General features: G+C 53.3%; 1 long non-coding RNA gene across 2 annotated transcripts; it reads left to right on the top strand.

The window, feature by feature from the left end:
* Positions 1–1,239: 1,239 nt before the first annotated feature.
* On the top strand, positions 1,240–5,704 carry LOC123643678. Of its 2 annotated transcripts, none has more exons than XR_006736875.1 (2): positions 1,240–1,270; positions 3,878–5,704. It is a non-coding gene; the product is annotated as an uncharacterized LOC123643678 (long non-coding RNA). The 2 variants fall into 2 exon arrangements; XR_006736874.1 differs by lacking the exon at positions 1,240–1,270 and adding an exon at positions 3,084–3,119.
* Positions 5,705–17,678: the final 11,974 nt, after the last annotated feature.

Genomic DNA, 17,678 nt, shown 5'->3' with positions numbered 1-17,678 from the left:
CTTTGTAACTAATAACCCTTTTTCTCCTCACATGACTCAGGAGGACGGGGCGTCCTCTGAGGCCCCACCATGGAAAGAAATAAAACTAAAACAGGATCTGACCAAGGCCAAGACCTGCTGCCCATTTTGTGCAAGGAACCAGAAAAACCAGTGGGCAGCAAGAGCGGGCAGCAGGAACTCACCGGTGATGCCAGATCAGCTGGTGGCACCAAAGCAGACCAACTAATGGTGTCTGTTTCCTTGCAGGAGTGCTGCACAGACATGGGTCAGACACCATCGACTCCCCTGTCCATTACTGTGGGCCATTTTAAGGATGTTAAGGAAAGGGCGCACAGCCGTTCCCTAAAAGTAAAGAAAAAGACATTCATCACCCTGTGTGAGGTGGAGTGGCCGACCTTTGGGGTGGGATGGCCACGGGAAGGGGCATTTGATGCGGAGCTTATTGAGAAGATAAAAGGGGTAGTCTTTGGTCATCACGGCTATCCGGACCAAGCCCCCTATATTATAGTCTGGCAGGACTTGGTCCAGGATCCGCCACCTTGGCTAAAGACCCTCCTGCCAGCATCGAGGAAGAAGACACAAGCCCTAGTTACCAAAGAGGTAAAGAAAAGTGGGGTGCAGGACCCCTAGCCCACGGGGTCACCTGTGCTGTCGGACTCTAATCTATATCCAGATTTAATAGACCTAGAGGGCACACACCCCCACCTTACAATCCTAGAGTGGCCCCAACGGCCCAAGCGGCCCAGGGGAGGACGGGACCTCCAACGGGGGGGCCGGCGTACGGCACTAGACAACGGACTGGACAAACTCCAGATCTTGAACCAGTGAGGGCGCTTCCCCTGAGGGCCGTGGGACCCCCGAGAGTGGACGGGGAGCCAGGCGTATCAGTACTGGCCCTTCTCCACCAGTGATCTTTATAATTAGAAATCTCAAAATGCAAATTTTTCTGATAATCCAAGAGATCTAATTAACCTTTTAGATTCTGTCCTTTTCACTCATCAGCCCACATGGGACGACTGCCAACAGTTGCTTAAGGTTCTTTTTACCACAGAGGAGAGGGAGCGAATCCAGAGAGAGGCATGAAAGTTAGTCCCTGGAGAGGATGGCAGGCCTACCATCAACCCTCGAGTCATCAACCAGACCTTTCCCCTTGAACGGCCACCCTGGGACTACAATGAGGCTGAAGGTCGGGAGCGTCTCCGGGTCTACCGCCAGACTCTGATGGCCGGTCTCCAGGCGGCGGCACGGAAGCCGACCAATTTGGCTAAAGGTAGGGGATGTTCGGCAGGGGCCCGAGGAGAGCCCAGCGGCTTATCTAGAGACGATTATGGAGGCTTTCAGACAGTACACTCCCATAGATCCCACTGCAGAAGAGAGCAAGGCGGCAGTAATGATGGCTTTTGTTAACCAGGCAGCCCCAGACATTAGGCGTAAGGTGCAGAAAATAGAGAGGTTAAGTGAGAAAACTCTGAGAGACCTGCTGGAAGTGGCAGAAAAAGTCTATAACAATAGGGAGATGCCGGAAGAGAAGTTAGAAAGAATGAGACAGGAAGATAGGAAGTTCCAGGCGGATGAGGCGCGTAAGGCAAATAAGGAGATGGCCAAGATCCTACTTGCAGCCATGGAAGGGGATCAGTTTAGGGGCAAACGGCCGAAAACGACCTCGGAGGGAGAGGCTAGAAAAGGATCAGTGTGCACACCGCAAGGAGCAGGGACATTGGGCTAGAGAATGTCTCAAGAAAAAGGGGGGGGCCCAGGAAGGAGAGCATTGCTTAAGACAGTCTTACTAGCGGGACAAGAAGAAGATAGTAAATAGGGAAGATGGGGTTCGGACCCCCTCCTTGAGCCCAGGGTAACCTTAAATATAGAGGAGAGCCCAGTCAGTTTCCTGGTAGACACAGGGGGTGCTCATGCAGACGCTGGGACCTTGGAGGTGGCCGGTGGCGTACCTGTCCTAAAAGCTAGACCCAGTAGCAGCGGATGGCCGGCATGCCTGCAAATCATCGCAGCTACCACTTTGCTGGTCAAAGACGCCGACAAGCTCACCCTGGGTCAGCATTTGCACATCACCACCCCTCACACCATAGAGGGGATCTCGAAGCAGCCTCCAGGACAATGGATCACAAACGCGAGGCTGACTCACTACCAGGGACTTCTGTTAGACGCCCCTCGCATCGAGTCCCGGACTCCTGCCATCCTGAACCCAGCTACGCTTCTGCCAGATCCTGAGCCGGCAATGCCCGAACATAGCTGCCTTGAGATCCTGGCCGAGACCCAGATGGCCCGGAGTGACCTGCGAGACCGCCCCCTCGCAAACAGCGACCTGACCTGGTTCACAGATGGGAGCAGCTTCGTCCAGGACGGACACAGGTATTCAGGGGCGGCCATAGTAGATGAGCAAGGCAGGCTTATCTGGGCCACGCGCCTTCCACAGGGGACCTCAGCCCAGAAGGCTGAACTGGTCGCATTGACAGAAGCCCTTCGCTGGGCCCAGGGGAAGAGGCTGACGGTGTATACTGACAGCGCTATGCCTTCGGGACAGTGCATATACATGGAGCCCTCTATAGGGAAAGGGGCTTCATTACAGCTGAAGGCAAGGAAATTAAGCACAAGCCAGAAATACTCCAACTACTAGAAGCCATCCTGTTACCCAAGGCAGTGGCTGTAGTCCATACCCTGGAACACCAGAGGGTGGACTCCCTTGAGACCAGGGGCAACCAGGCCACGGACGCTGAGGCAAGAAGGGCTGCGGAGGGACCGGTACCAACCGATGTTCTGCATCTGGGCTTGCCACCCCCTGGGATGGGGAAGATGCCCCCCCCCACCGGACTATTCCAGCACGGACATAAGGTGGGCCACAGAGAAGCTGCAGGCGACACCGAACAAGGATGGCTGGTTCCAAGACGGAGAACATTGCCTGATAGTCCCTGAGACCTTAGGGAATCACCTACTAGGGCACTTGCACCAGACAACGCATCTTGGCAAGAAGAAGATGTTACAGCTGCTGGCCACGGCACGACTCAGATTCAAATCACAAGAGAAGACGGCAGAGGACATTGTCAAAAACTGCCGTGTCTGCCAGGTTATGCAGCCGGGGAGGACCAGGGGGACCCATACAGGTACCAGGGAACGGGGGAGGCAACCAGGGTTATTTTGGGAAATAGATTTTACAGAGGTAATACTGGGGAAATATGGGTACAAATACTTACTGGTCATGGTAGATACCTTCTCAGGGTGGGTAGAGGCTTTTCCTACTAAAGGAGAAACTGCTTTAATAGTGGCAAAGAAAATATTAGAGGAAATAGTTCCCAGGTATGGGCTGCCAGAGAGCATAGGGTCTGACAATGGGCCAGCCTTCACAAGTCAAGTTAGTCAGGGGCTAGCCTGGGCTCTGGGGACAGATTGGAAATTACATTCTGCATATAATCCCCAGAGCTCGGGGCAGGTAGGAAGAATGAACAGAACCCTAAAGGAGACTTTGACTAAATTGGTCCTGGAGACTGGCGGAGACTGGGTGACCCTCCGTCCCTTCGCCCTGTTCCGAGCCCAGAACACCCCCTATCATTTAGGCCTAACCCCCTTTGAGATTGTATACGGCGCTCCTCCACCTGTAATACCAAAAGTGATCTCTGGGGCTCTGCCTGAAAACCCTAAAGGAGTGCTGCAGGCTGTACAGGCCCTGCAACGAGTTCAGGGCCAGATCTGGCCTGCCCTCCGAGCCTTTTATCAGGCAGCCCGACAGGAGGGAAAAGAGGTTGCCGGGCACCCCTACCAGCCGGGAGATTGGGTATGGGTGAAACGGCATAATAACAAAACCCTAGAGCCCAGGTAAAAGGGACCTTTTCAGATTATTCTTGTCACCCTCACTGCCCTAAAGGTTGATGGAGTGGCGACCTGGATACACCACTCTCACGTGAGACCTGCCAAAGAGGACGAGTGAGAGCAGCAGCGAGTTCAGTGGAGAGCCTCGGCAGATCCAGAGAATCCACTGAAGACCAGACTGACTCGTGTGACAACCAGACCGCCGCTGGGGAGGGGGGGCGGGGCAGGGCACTGTAATATAATTTAAACTGAGGGTTTCTCCCATCTCGGGCGCTGTAGGGCCCAATCCAGTGCTGGGGGAACCGGTTCTAACATTTTGGGGCTGCTAGGGGGAGAACAAAATAGCCCACGCCTGACTTTTCACCCCACCCACACTTTTAAGGACCCCAGTGGCAGAGGTAGAAGTGCAAGTAACCTCCCGGAACAAAAGAGTCAGGAGATCCCTTATAAAAAAATGCTGACAGCAGCATATGAGGCATTAAACCGCTCCGACCCCAGTGCTATGGAAGCTTGTTGGTTACACTATGACATCAGACCCCCTTTCTATGAAGCAATAGGAATAGATGCCCCCTTCAACCGTACGGGGGAGGAGGCCCCTAGGTCCTGCACGTGGGACCACAAGGGCCCGGGGCTGACACTTCAGACAGTAACTGGGAACGGAACCTGCGTAGGAAAGATGCCCCCTAGCCATGCACACTTTTGTGCCAAAATCCACCCATCTGTAAACCGGACTGGAGGAACAAAATGGGTGATTCCGGCGCTCAGTGGATGGTGGGTTTGTTCTAAAACAGGCCTGACTCCATGCCTCAGCCTGTCTGTTTTTAATGAGTCAGAGAAAGTCTGCATCACAGTGCTAGTGTTCCCTAAGGTTATCTACCACCAAGAGAATATAGTATATGATGCATGGGCAAAAGGCACAGAAGGTGCCGGGTTGACTACAAAAAAAAGAGAGCCCTTTACAGCAATAAGCGTAGCCACCCTTTTCGGTCTGAGCGCAATAGGAACAGGGACAAGAATCTCATCCTTAGCAATACAACATAGGAGGTTCAATAATTCGAGAGCTGCCATAGATAAAGACATAGCCAAAATTTAAAAAAATCCATCTCTCTTTTAAAAAAAGTCCCTAACCTCACTGTCTGAGGTGGTGCTACAGAACCGGAGGGGACTAGACCTCATATTTCTCCAACAGGGAGGGCTATGTGCGGCCCTTGGGGAAGAGTGCTGTTTCCACGCTGACCATACTGGGATAGTTAGAGACACCATGGCTAAAGTCAGGAAAGGACTGACAAAGCAAAAACAGGAGCGTGAACAAAGAGAAGGATGGTTTGAGTCATGGTTCAATAGCTCCCCTTGGCTGACTACTTTGCTTTCCACTATATTAGGACCCCTAATTGTGCTCCTGCTCATCCTCACTTTCAGACCGTGTATTCTAAATAGATTAGTTACTTTTGTAAAAGAGCGGGTCAATACCATACAATTGATGGTATTGCGGCAGCAATACCAAAAGCTGAACTGTGATACCTGCTTAGAAATAGAGGAGGTGCGAGACCCCATGTACGAGCAAGAGTGCTCGTAGGTAAAAGAAAAAGGGGGGAATGAAGAACGGGAATTGTTTTAAAAAAAAAAAAAAGTGTGCTCTCTTTGATTCTAACGGATGCTAATTGCTTCTGTAAATATGGTTTGCTGACTTAGCTTAAGTGGAGCCGAGACGGTAGTAACAGGCCTGGGCAGGTAACCGCAAGTTACTTCCTGATAAAGGACTGGAGAGTCCCGGGGCCTCCAACCAATTAACCAGATCAGAAGGGCAAGGCATAATCAAAAGCCAGTCCCGCAGCTTGAAAGCCAACCAATCAGGAGCCAAGACAATCAGCCACTTTTGAAAGAGCAAATGAATTAAGGGAGGGAGGGGCGATGGCATGCCCCCTGCATGTACTCTGCTAGAAAAAGTACAAAAGACATGTGCCCCCGCTGCGCGGGGTCCCTGCCCATGGAAAGAGGCCACTGCGTTGGTGCTCGGGGCTTGGACCCTAGCTCGAGCTAGTCAATAAAACTCCTTTGCCCTTTTGCAGCCTCAGTGACTCTGTCTTTCTGTTCCCGGGGCCGAGCGGAACCGGCTCTAATGGGCTGAGTGGCAAGTCCTCTGTGGCAAGTGGCAAGTGTCTGACACCCGTGTCTCATTTCTGCACCGTTCCCAGGCAGAATCCTGCTGTTTTGGTTACAAGCCCTCTGGAGTGCGCTAGAACGAGTGCTCCTGGGAGGTATTTGTTCTGCGCGCTTCCCACAGAGTGAAGTGGGCCTTGATTCTAACACACAGATCTGTGCTTACTGCTTTTTCCCCAATCTCTGGAGTGTCTGCATCAAGAGCTCTGTGTGTGCACTTGTACAGAAGAAAACCAAGAGAGCTGGTTTCCCTGACTCCCGGGGATGCACTTTCCCAAGACCAGGATGGAAATTCCACAGCAGGAGAGTAATTGGTGAAAACATTCCAAATGAATTTGTGGAAGGTTTTGTTTTCTTGCATAAACTCTCTATTTTAAATTCTCAATTAAAGAGCTAGAAGATCTCTTTCCACTGATTAGAGGTCTAAAATCCAGTTTTGGTGTTAAATCCAACCAACCAATTTAAGTCCCCAAGTTGGTACAATTTGCAAATTCATCAATAGTAGCCGCAATGAAAGTCAGTAGCTGTGTGTGTGATGCAGGCCCTCTGGGGCTAGCCCACCAGGGGTCAGGCAGTGGGGGCTTAACTCCCCACAAACTCACCTCCCTCCTCTGCAGTGGATGTGCCACTCGCCCGCTGGCTCCCTCATCTGTGCCCGCGCCATGCACTTCCCTCCGATGCTGTTTCCAGACCCTCTTCCTCACAGCGCTCCAGGGAGCACCTGTCACCAGAGGAGGCACAAGGGAGGAAACAGATACATTACCCTACCATCACCAAAACTCTCATACCAAATACACACACACACACACACACACACATATAATCGCACCACTTGGAGTCTGTGCTCTAGGAAACCTTTTGGCCACCCCATTTCTTGCCTTTCTGCCACTTACCATTATTTCTCCTGCATTGGCAGCTTAGCAGGGGCTTCCTGTGACGAGTTGCCCTGTTCCATGCGAAGATGTTTAGTGTCCTGGGTAATATCTGGCTTTGCGTGCACGTCAGCCTGAGCAAAGAATTAAGGTTTCAGCGTCATTGACCAACAGTACTGGGATCTGGATTTTATCTATTCAGTAGTTGGAATCACACATCACAAGGGCTATGTGTGTCACTATGTGCAGACGCAGATGCACGACCTTCAGCAGAGGAGCTGTTCCACCTGGTGCAGGAGCAGGTGCCACCTGGCGGGGCCTTGTTACACTCCCCAGGCTTGGAGCACAGGCGAGTTCCCTGGGAAGGTGGGAGGGATGGAACAAAAAGCCCCGGCGGAGCATGAGTCTGAGCAGGTAGCGAGACGACAGCGTTGTGGTCACCAGTATTACTCCAGGGGCTCTTGGGCAGGCAGGCCAACCACCAGCAGGGCACTGGCCAGCACTTGCAGTGGACCAGGAAGTGTTGAGGGCAGAGCCACACTCCCATGGTAACTGGCAAATGATCAACAGCTGCTCTCCAGAGGGGACAAAACACCCTGTAGTGTCTGCCACTTTCCATGGTGTGAACACCCCACCATGGCTGGTTTCAAACTCCCCGTGGGTGTTCCCTGAGAGCAGAGCTGGGGAGAAAAGTGCGTGGTCAGCTCCCCTGAGCCAGAGCGAGGGACCCGCACACCGTGAGATCAGCACTCCCCAGAGGGCTGTGCCCAGCCACGTGGCCACCTGGGCCTTTGACGTGGTGGGAGTGTGAGGTGACAAAGGCTGCGAGTGGAGAGTGGAGGGAGGGCAGTGAGGGCTGGAGGTCACACGCTGCATTCCTGTGTCTGTGGCGATGTCACCAAAGTCACAGCATGCCGAGGTGACCGCGTTATCATAGAAAATAGACGGAGTAGAGCTTGGAGTGAAAGGGGACTTCAGTGGCACACACCTACTGACTGGCGCTGAGTCTCCGTGTGGATGAGGTCACGAGAAGAAAAGACCGGGTGGTGCAACCCCAGGTGCCGTAGGAACAACTGAATAGGCTGCACTTGTGTTTCACAGGCCTCCCGGTAGCATTTGAGAGTATATTGCCTGTTATTTTAAAAACCCTAATTCCCTAATAAAGAACTAGATAGAAATAACTTGAATTATATGGATTGGCAATTTTTTAGAGGATGGATATTGTCCAATAATTTCAAAATAAAACCTCCTGTATAAATGCTTCAAATGCTTAGAAAGTAGTTCCTTGTGCCCTTCGACCTGGAGCACCCAATTCTCGATCTTCCTTGTACTACGCTGAGCTCCAAATGCGTCCGTGGGATTTATGATTCACGGCTTCTATCATCACTCTTTTATTATTTGACATTTACTGAGCACCTGACCTGTCGGGGGGCTTGCACACGGTGACCCATTTAATACGACCGTCGGCACGGTTGCCGAGTCGGGAGACCGGACCTCAGCGCGCACACAGACCAGCAGCCCCGCCCTCGGGCTGGGCCCCGGGAGCTGCCGGCGTAGTGGCTTCCCCCGCCTCAAGCTTGGAGGTTGGACAGCAGGGCCACCCTGCATGGGGTGGGCGAGGCTGGGGTCTCTATCCCCCACCACCCTCCCCGCAGGTCCCCGGAGGCTGGCTGTGGCCCCAGCCGGAGGGTGCAGTCTGCTCACCTGCTCCGTCTGCCCCCTCTTCCTCCGAGCTCTGGCAGCTGCCCTCGCTTGCACAGGGCCTGGGATGTTGCTAGTAGCCCCGGCTGCGTGGGGCCCAGCCTCTCCCCGAGCCTTTGTAAACGGTTCCTCCGCTGTGTTCGCTTCCTACGGCTGCTGTAACAAATCACCACATATTTACTAGCTTAAAAACATTCATTCTCTCACAGTTCTGGGGTCAGAGGTCCAAAATCAGTACCACAGGCTGCAGTCGAGGTGTCAGCACAGCTGCTCTCCCTGGGGCGGCTCCGGGGGATCTGTCCCTCTCCTCGTCCCGCTGCTGGGGGCTGAGGGGGTCCCCTGGCTCGTGGTCACATTGCTCCAGTCTCTGCCTCCAGGGTCACGTGGCCTTCTCCTCTTCTGTCTGTAGTCAAGACTCCCTCGAGCACAGTCTTATAAGGACGCTTGTGATAGCATTTAGGGCCCACCAGGAGAAGCTGAAATAATCTCCCCATCCCAAAATCCTTAATCGCATCCACAAAATCTTTGCCGTATAAGGTAATATTCACAGATTCCAGGGATTAGGACCTGGTATCTTTCGGGACTGTTATTCAGCCGGCCACAGTCACCGTCCTACTTGGAGCAAGCAGTCCGTCCCCTGCCAGGACTGGGCTGATACAGCCTGAGTCACTTTATCTGAACGAGCACAAATTCAAACCACGTGAATAAGTTAACTTAAGAACTTGCATGTGGCTTTAAATACCATTTACCTGCTAATGACTTCCAGGTTTGTGTCTCTGGTCCTTTCCTTTCCTCTGAGTTCTATGATCATATATTCAGTAGACGACCTGATATTGCATTCAGATGTTTCACGGGCCCCTCCGGCTCAGCACGGCAGGTTGTTGTCGTTTCCTGCATCCGCACTGCTCCTTCCCTGTCGTCCCCATCTCACCAAACTGCACCACCCTCTCCAGTTTGCTAAACCCCGTGACCTCCCACTACACCCGCCAAACCATCCAGTGCTGCGTCCCAGCGAGTTCCACCTGTGTGTCCTCACCACGTCCCCACCGGCTCTGCCTCCGCAGTGATCCGGGCTCCCTCTGCCCTCCCCGTCTCTGCCGACCCCGCTCTATCCCCAGGCACCACTCGCTCACCTGGACCGCAGCAAAGAGCTCCAGAGCATCTCCCCGCCCACAGCGCCGTCTACACAGCAGCCAGATGGGTGTTCTACACCCGGGTTGGCACGTGTCACTCCCCACTTAAACCCTTCGCTGCTTCCCCTTGCAGCCTTGCCTTCCCCCTGCCCTTTCTTCTGAGCGCTTGCTCCCTTCCGCCCTTCCCGCTGACGTCCCTATGCCTGGAATCCTCTTTCCCCCGGTCTTCCTCTCACTGGCTTGTTTGCTGTTGCACCCCCAGTGCTTAGCACAGTTCTCAATGCAACAGTGACTCCACTTCTTGATGGGACAAGCTTCGAAGTCACCTTGCAAAGGTGAGAGTGCCAGGAGGCACAAAGGACTGTGGCCGCTGGTGGGATCTGCCACGCGGTGGACAACGTTGGAAACCAGGCTGACCTGGGGAAAGGGGCCCACAATGTCCCCAGCAGTGTTAGAACCAAGAGACCACCCAGGTCCTGCATTGATCCTGGGCTGGCCGTCTGCCCCCTGGGTCCCCATGAGGAGTGATGGTGCTGCTCCTCCTGGGGCTGGGGGGCCTGGCCTGCCAGGGAAGAATCTGTGTCATTTCCCCCAGGTGTCCCTACTCAAGTCAGTGGGGGGATGATTAACAAAGAGTGACATCACCATCACTTGGTTACGTGACTGCTTGTCCTGGCACTATTAGCTTGGTGTTCAGATCCCTGGGTCCCCTGTAGCGGCAGTGACAGACAGCGGGAAGAGGTCATGTGGATTCCCACTGGATGTCAGAAGAAAGTTGACCTGGAATGGGTCACAAACAAAAATTCACACCTGGACAGTGCAAAGATTGCCATCTCGAGCTTAAGCAGGTGCAGGAGCACCTTCGAAAATGCTAGTGTGGTCAGAAGTGATGACCTGAAACAGTCACTGAACACATTGAAATGCCTAAGGTGCCCCCTTGGCACTCAGGCAGGTGCCCCGGGCACGTCGGGGGCTGGGGGCTGGTGGGGACGGGCGGTGCTCATGGTGGGACATCCCAGCTGGAGGCCACGTCTGTGTCTACCTTCTGGCTGTAATGTTATCGTCTAGGCCTGTCACAAGTCATTGGGTTTGTTTCCCTGTGGTTGGTCACTAGATGTCACTACAGGAAAAAATCTGACCAGAAAACAAATGCAAGGGAGAGAGGTATTAATGTTTTGGATCCTGAGGAAGTGGTTGCCTTGGCAACGGGGAGCACGTGAAAGAACTTCCTTCTCTATGGGCAGCTAGCAGCTTGAGTGACACTCCAGTCCATGCTCAGAGGGTGAGATGCTGAGGGGCTGAGCAGGGGAGGAAGCGACGGGGGGAGGGAGTGACAGAGAAAAGGTGGGGGGCAGAGACCGAGAGCCTCGCACAGTGTGAGCGCTCAGCAAGCCTGTGCTGAGTCTAACGCTGGATCCCAAAGGCACCCCAGAATGACATTTTCCCTCCAGACGTTCATTTACGAGCATCTCCAACCACATCCCCACAAACACCGAGGGAGTGAGCCTGGGGGACCCTGCACTCACCACGGTCCAAGTCTCCAGGGACAGGGGCCTCCGGGCACAAGAACCTGCACAAGCGGGGCTGCCACTGAGGAAAGGATTCCACCGCAGGGTGTGACAATGGGAGAGGGAACAAGGGTGGGACGCTGGGTGTTGGGACGCGAGTGCCACAGTTGGGCATTCCGTTGGAACCCTCGCCCAGCCTGAATTGCAGGTGCCTGGGAAGGCCCAGATGAGTCCCACTGCTGCCCTGGGGCTGCCACCGCCCTCAGCACAGTGGTGACTGGGGCACCCACGCCCTCCCCTTCTCCGCTCGCCCTCCCTCCTCCCGTCTCCCTTCTCCCGCGGTGCCCTGTCCTGGAACTGCTCCACCTTTCCAGAACCCCATTCTACTCAGCGCTTCCTTCCCGCACCCATCAGAGTTGGTCCCTCGGCCCTGGTGACCTTTGGATATTTGAGTAAAGTAACTCACATCTGGGCATAATTCTTCCAGGGATACTAGCATTTTAAAGGGGAGCCTCTTGTCTAAATGCATCCCCCATTGCTAGATTATTTGTAAATGAGAGAATGGAGAATTGCTAGACTGGGCACCGACCAGAGCTCTCAAAACCAGGCATCTCCACCCCGGCAAGGCCTTGGGCAGGGGCTTCCGTGGAGCCTGACGGGGGGCGGGGGGGCCGGCCAGGGCCCAGCCTCTGGCACGGGAGAGAGTAGAGGCACCGAGAGAGGCTGGTTTTCCTGGATGCTCTCAAGCAGGGAGGCCAAAAGACACGGTTCCCCTGGGAGATCAGGACAAGTTACAAAAAGACAAGAGAAATGTGCTCTCGTGACCAGGGTCTTCGCAAAGCTAAAGTCCAGACTGTCCAGCCACTCTGTGGTGCCACAGGCCGGTCACACGAAGGCCACGCAGGGGCCATGGGTGGTGGAGCCCAGGAGAGGTGGGAGGGGTTTGTCAGGAGGAGCAGGTGTGGGGTCCTTGCAGGGGGCGGCAGCAGCCCCTGGGGACAGGCCTTCGGGATGAGCCGCTGGGCCCTGGGGACCTGTCTCTTCTTTTGGCATATCTGTGTTTTTATTCTTCTACAAAAACATTTGTTATTTATACTATTTTAAAAAAACAAAGGCATTATTTGGGCATGTTTTGCACATAGCAACAAGCTGGTTTCCAAGCTATTGCAAGGATTTGCTTTATTTCATGTTTTAATTATTACTAAATCTATATTAAATATGTTAAGCTGTTGTTGAGGCAGCGTGTTTCGGGCTCTGTCTCCGACATGCATACATGCATGAGAACATCACGTGCACACGCGGGAGAGGCCTGCAGTCTGGCCGTCAGGCCCGGGCTGCCATCTGTCATGTTTCAGGGGTCCCCGGAAAGAGTCAATGGGAGGTTGGCTCCTGCCCACGGGCTTTAGTTTGCGTCCTCCCCAGCCCCAGCAGGAGCCGCTCAGCCCACCGTGCTCTCTGCTCTTGCACAGAGACTGGGGACGTGGGTCCCAGGTGACATGCGGCACATTTTCACCTGCATTTGCCATGAAGAAGGGTCGCCTCTTTGGATACTAAGCCCCAGTACCATCCATGTTAAAGCAATGGATGCAAATCAGAGAAAGGTCCCACATTTTGGTTACCGGCACATGTCAATGCCTTGGCAACGCTGCCTGGAAACACTAGTGGCCCGGTGCTTGACCTCTTTGCTGTACGTTCCAACTCGTACTCAGGGCTGGTGCGAGGCCCGCCCCTCCCCAGCACGGCAGGTGGGCAAGATGTGCTGGCACAATCTCTCCTGGACTCCCACCGCTGGCCGCCCCCCACCCCGCCGCTCTCCCTTCGGCACGTGGCTCTCTGCACTCTGCCCACGGTGGAGCTGGGCGACTTGGGGTCTCTCAGACGCTTCTGCTGCTCTTTCCTGGCGCAGCACCGCGGTGCTGAAGTGTGGTCTGAGGATCTGTTGTACCGGCATCACCTGAGAGCTTGTCGGGAATTCAGAGTCTCAGGTCCCCCCAGACCTACTGAGTCTGAGAAACGCGTGTGCACTCGAGGCCGGCACACTGCAGCCCCTTGTCCACTGCTGTAAGGCCCATGAGCCACGGACGGTCTTTATATCTCTAACTGGTTGGGGAAAACATCAGAAGAATAATGTTTTGTAGTATGTGATCATCCTATGAAATTCAAATTTCAATGTTCAGAAATAAAGTTGTATTGGAACGCGGCCACACTCGTCCCTTCCTGTCTCCCTACGGCTGCGTTCACACTAGCACGGCAGAGTGAGTAGCTGCAGCGGAGCCTCAGGTAGGCCAAGCCAGAGACTCTCACTACCTGGCGCTTCACAGGAAAAGTTCGCCAAGCCCTGAGCAGTAGACCCCACATACTCCCTCACCTTATTTCCTGTGATCTCCCAAGACTTGTTCCCAAGAAAATTAAACTAGAGCTTCCCTCCCGACCTCCTCAGCCCATCCCACAACTCGTGTGCGCCCCCACCCGCACCCCTCCCTGGACAGTGCAGGCCCGGGTTCGCCTTTTCCCAAAGCCCCCGCCAGTCTCTCTCACCTGCCTCAATTTCTCCTTTTCTTAAGTCTACTTGCAGCCTGGTCGTCAGGACGCCACAGGTCAGCCTGCAGCTGGACTCTGTCCGGTTTTATCTGTGCTTCTGGATTGCTAATCCGAGTGTCCGGAGCAGTGCAGCTTTGCCACCCCCAGCAGTCGAGGGAGCCCTTGGCGCAGAAAAGGCACTCGATAAATTGTTTATTGAGCAAATGACTGAATTAATGGGCCGTGCCATCTATTTCTGGGTGATCTTCACGGGCCCGGTGCAGCGCAGGGCCCAATGCAACGATTAATTGATGGATTGATTTTCCGTCAAGAGCTCCACAATGCCTGTCTCTCTCGTTCACCCATTTATTCTCTACAAATATATTAAGCATCGATGCTCTGCTAGTTTCTGGGGTTACAAAGATGAATTAAGATAGAAACCACTCCTTTACCATCTTACGAGTCAGTAGAGAGGGAGGCGTGGGCTGCAAATGGCCTTGGTGTTGGCTCCTTTGTGCTCGTGCACCTCTCCCCCTGCCAGGCACCTCTGGGAGTCCACATGAGGGCCCATGTGCACACAGAACATATCCACTGCCAGGCTGATGGATGGGGGGACAGGTGCGTTCCCACTGTCACCCTGCTGAGCCTGCGTTCCTGGCTCTGAGGTCCCTACAGTGGCTCAGGGCCAGTAAGAGCTCCTTTGCAGGACACAGCAGGTGCCATGCAGCCCTCAGGATTCCAAAGGTACAGCGGCTCTCTCCTGGTGGCTGCCTGAGCCTGGGATGCCTGGTGGCCTGGGGTGACGTGATATGCACACTCCCCATTATGGAACACAGGTGGGAGAGGTGCGTATCTTCTCCTCTCTGGGTTTTAGCCTCCCCTCCTGTTAAATGGCATAATTACTCCTGCTAGATTGCCTACAGGGTGTTGTAAGGATAAAATTAGATTAGAACTTTGAATAATACTTTCAAATTGGCATGAATATAAAGGGGTATCAGTGATGATGATTATGATGGTGGTGATGCTGATGCTGGTGATGATGATGGTAGTGGTGATGATGGTTGGTGATGCTGGTGATGCTGGTGATGATGGTTGGTGATGCTGGTGATGGTGGTGATGCTGGTGATGATGGTGGTGATGCTGGTGATGCTGGTGATGATGGTTGGTGATGCTGGTGATGGTGGTGATGCTGGTGATGATGGTGGTGATGCTGGTGATGCTGGTGATGATGGTTGGTGATGCTGGTGATTATGATGATAGTGGTGATGATGGTTGGTGATGCTGGTGATGGTAGTGGTGATGCTGGTGATGATGGTTGGTGATGCTGGTGATGATGGTGGTGATGGTGGTGATGGTGATGCTGGTGATGCTGGTGATGATGGCTGGTGATAATGATGATGGTGGTTGGTGATGCTGGTGATGGTGGTTGGTGATGCTGGTGATGATGGTGATGGCGGTGATGATGATATTTATGATGGCGGTGATGATGGTGATGATTATGATGGTAATGATAGTAATTATGATGATGCTAATGGTGATAATGATGATGGTGATGATGGTGGATAGTGATGATGGTAATAGTGATGATGGTGATGGTGGTAGTGATGATGGTGATGATGTTAGTGATGATGGTAATGATGATGATGATGGTGATGGTGGTGATGATGATGCAAAAGTTGGCAAAGGAGTGTTTACTTCTTCCTGCAAGGTGGTTTAGAAACCCTGTGGTTTCTTTCCTACCTCATTTCTTGGAGGAACCACATAATTTATTACCCACATGGGACACTTTGGGAGTGTTATTCATATTTACACCAAGACAATGGAGCATGAACAGCCCTCGATCTCGCCTTCACTTCACCATAAATGGAATAAACTGCATGGAGTAGGCTTTCAAAGAGTCTCCAGACAGCAAGTACAGTTTGTGCTGAGTGCCCAACGTTTCAGCCTGGTTTTAAATTTGGGTCTAAGATACTCAGAAAGAGGGACTTACCCAGGGATGCAGAAAGCCAGCATTTTCTTCCTTCCGGGTCACTGGACCTTTTGTCTGAGTGACTATCTTGTGCTGCCCTTGGTATCACGACCAAGAGGGAACTGAGTGGTCGGCAGACGCAGAACGGAGCAGCTCTGCCCCCAGGTATTCGTTCACGCCCATCAGAGCACAGAGCTCCATGGCTCACAGACCCTCCCTGTCTTTCATTTGGCAACCTGTGCCTCGCACATCGGGGAAGAGGAGACTGTGGGGGCGCCTCCCGCCTGCGGGCCGCAAGCCTTGCAGGAGGAATGAGGGGGTGAGCAGCATAGGACTTCCGCCTTGGGGGGTGAGGCTGGATTAGCTGCTTCTCGAAGCCCCACACAGCCGATCCACCATGTGCTCCCCAGGGGCAGGCTCGATTTAGCCAGCGGAAATGGAAGCTGTGTTCATTGCTGAGAATTAAAAAGTGATGAGCAGTTCTCTGTCTTAGTCATATCCCTTTACCCCTGTCCTAGAAATCTGAGGCATATGAGAAGGAAAATGCTGCCATTCAATCTGCAAAGGCCTCAAGGCCTGACTCAGCAACTTTGTTTTCACAAGGGCATTGAATCTTTTCAAGGTTATCACTTGCAAGCTGAATATTTTTGGTTTATTGGAACAAAAGTGAACTTCTGGAATATTCTTTACAATCTGTTTTCTAAAACAGGTTCAATCCAAGGAGGAGAATGAAAAACAAACGTCTGATGGCCCGCAGTGAGCCATTAGTTAGGACAAACACACATCTTGCAAAGACGGCAGATGGGAACAGGAGTGTTTCTCTTCCACCCAGTGAGCTCCCCCGGCGGGGCGGGGTGCTCGAAGCCATGGACGGAAAGCCCCTCCCAAGGCAAACCCATGGGCCTTGGCGTCAGAAATCACACTAATCACTTCCCAAGCTGCCCACCCCAAGCTGAAGCCTGGTCCGCAGCATTGACAGTCAGGAACATTATTGAAAGTCGAACCAAGCAATTCTTGCCAACCCCCAGGAGGAAAGTTTCGGGGAATGAATAATTCTGAAAAGATCCTGGGCATCCGTGTGCATTAACCACAAATGGCCATTACAGTCGGAGAGTGGGTGAAGGGGCAGTGAAAACTCTGACCCGCAGAAACGCTGGCGCTCTCGCCCTCTGCCTGTCTGGGAGGTGCCATGCCTGGGCCTCCACCCAGGGTCCCTGCCTGGGGGACGGCCTTCTCCCGCTTTTGATCACCGGAAAGGAACAAGCAAATTGCTCCTCAGCAATTTTACCAGAAGGCTGCAGCTGTCACTGCCTCGGGCTACCAGGAGGCCCCTGGGGCAGCCCCACGGGCTTGCACCGGCACACGGCGTCAGGGAAGGAGCCGTAGCCTGTGCTGATCTGCCACGCAGGGTGGAGCTTGGGTTTTGATCTGCTCTGGCCTCGGGTGGGAACACCACGCACCTAGTAGCTCAGTAAGGCCTTCCCCGCCCCGCCTCTCGCTTTCACCCTGCATCGATGATCCCTTTCTAGGTGCTGCCGCCTGCAGGGAGACAGCCCACACTGACCTTTCACATGGGCATATCTTTAGGACATGCCTGTTACCTAACCAATCTGAACCTCAGTTTTCTTATCTGTCAAATGGGAACCATCCTCTTCTGGTTGCAAAAATAGTCTCATTCAGGTTGTGTCAAAAGAGGTAGGGAGACCCTTGGAAGTAAGGATGGCAGGGGTCTCGAACATCGGCCGTTCTGCCAAGAGAAGGACTCAGGTGAGGCTCCAGGCAATAATTTCGAGAGCCTCGGAGCTCCAGGGGATGTTTCCTCACAAGGAGACGTCTGCTCCTCCCAGTACTGTTGCTCTATCGCGTGTCTACACTGCTTTGCTAAAATGAATCCCACGGTATGATATCCCAAATGGAAAAACAGAGAAGAATATATGCTTTGAAAGGGTTTTAGGTTGTGGTTCGTAACTCGTTGGGGTCACATGGTAATTGG

Source organism: Lemur catta, chromosome 8, assembly GCF_020740605.2.
Source record: "Lemur catta isolate mLemCat1 chromosome 8, mLemCat1.pri, whole genome shotgun sequence".
Taxonomy (NCBI): domain Eukaryota; kingdom Metazoa; phylum Chordata; class Mammalia; order Primates; family Lemuridae; genus Lemur; species Lemur catta.
The sequence above is the reverse complement of the archived record's forward strand: the minus strand, read 5'-3'. Positions and strand labels throughout refer to the sequence as shown.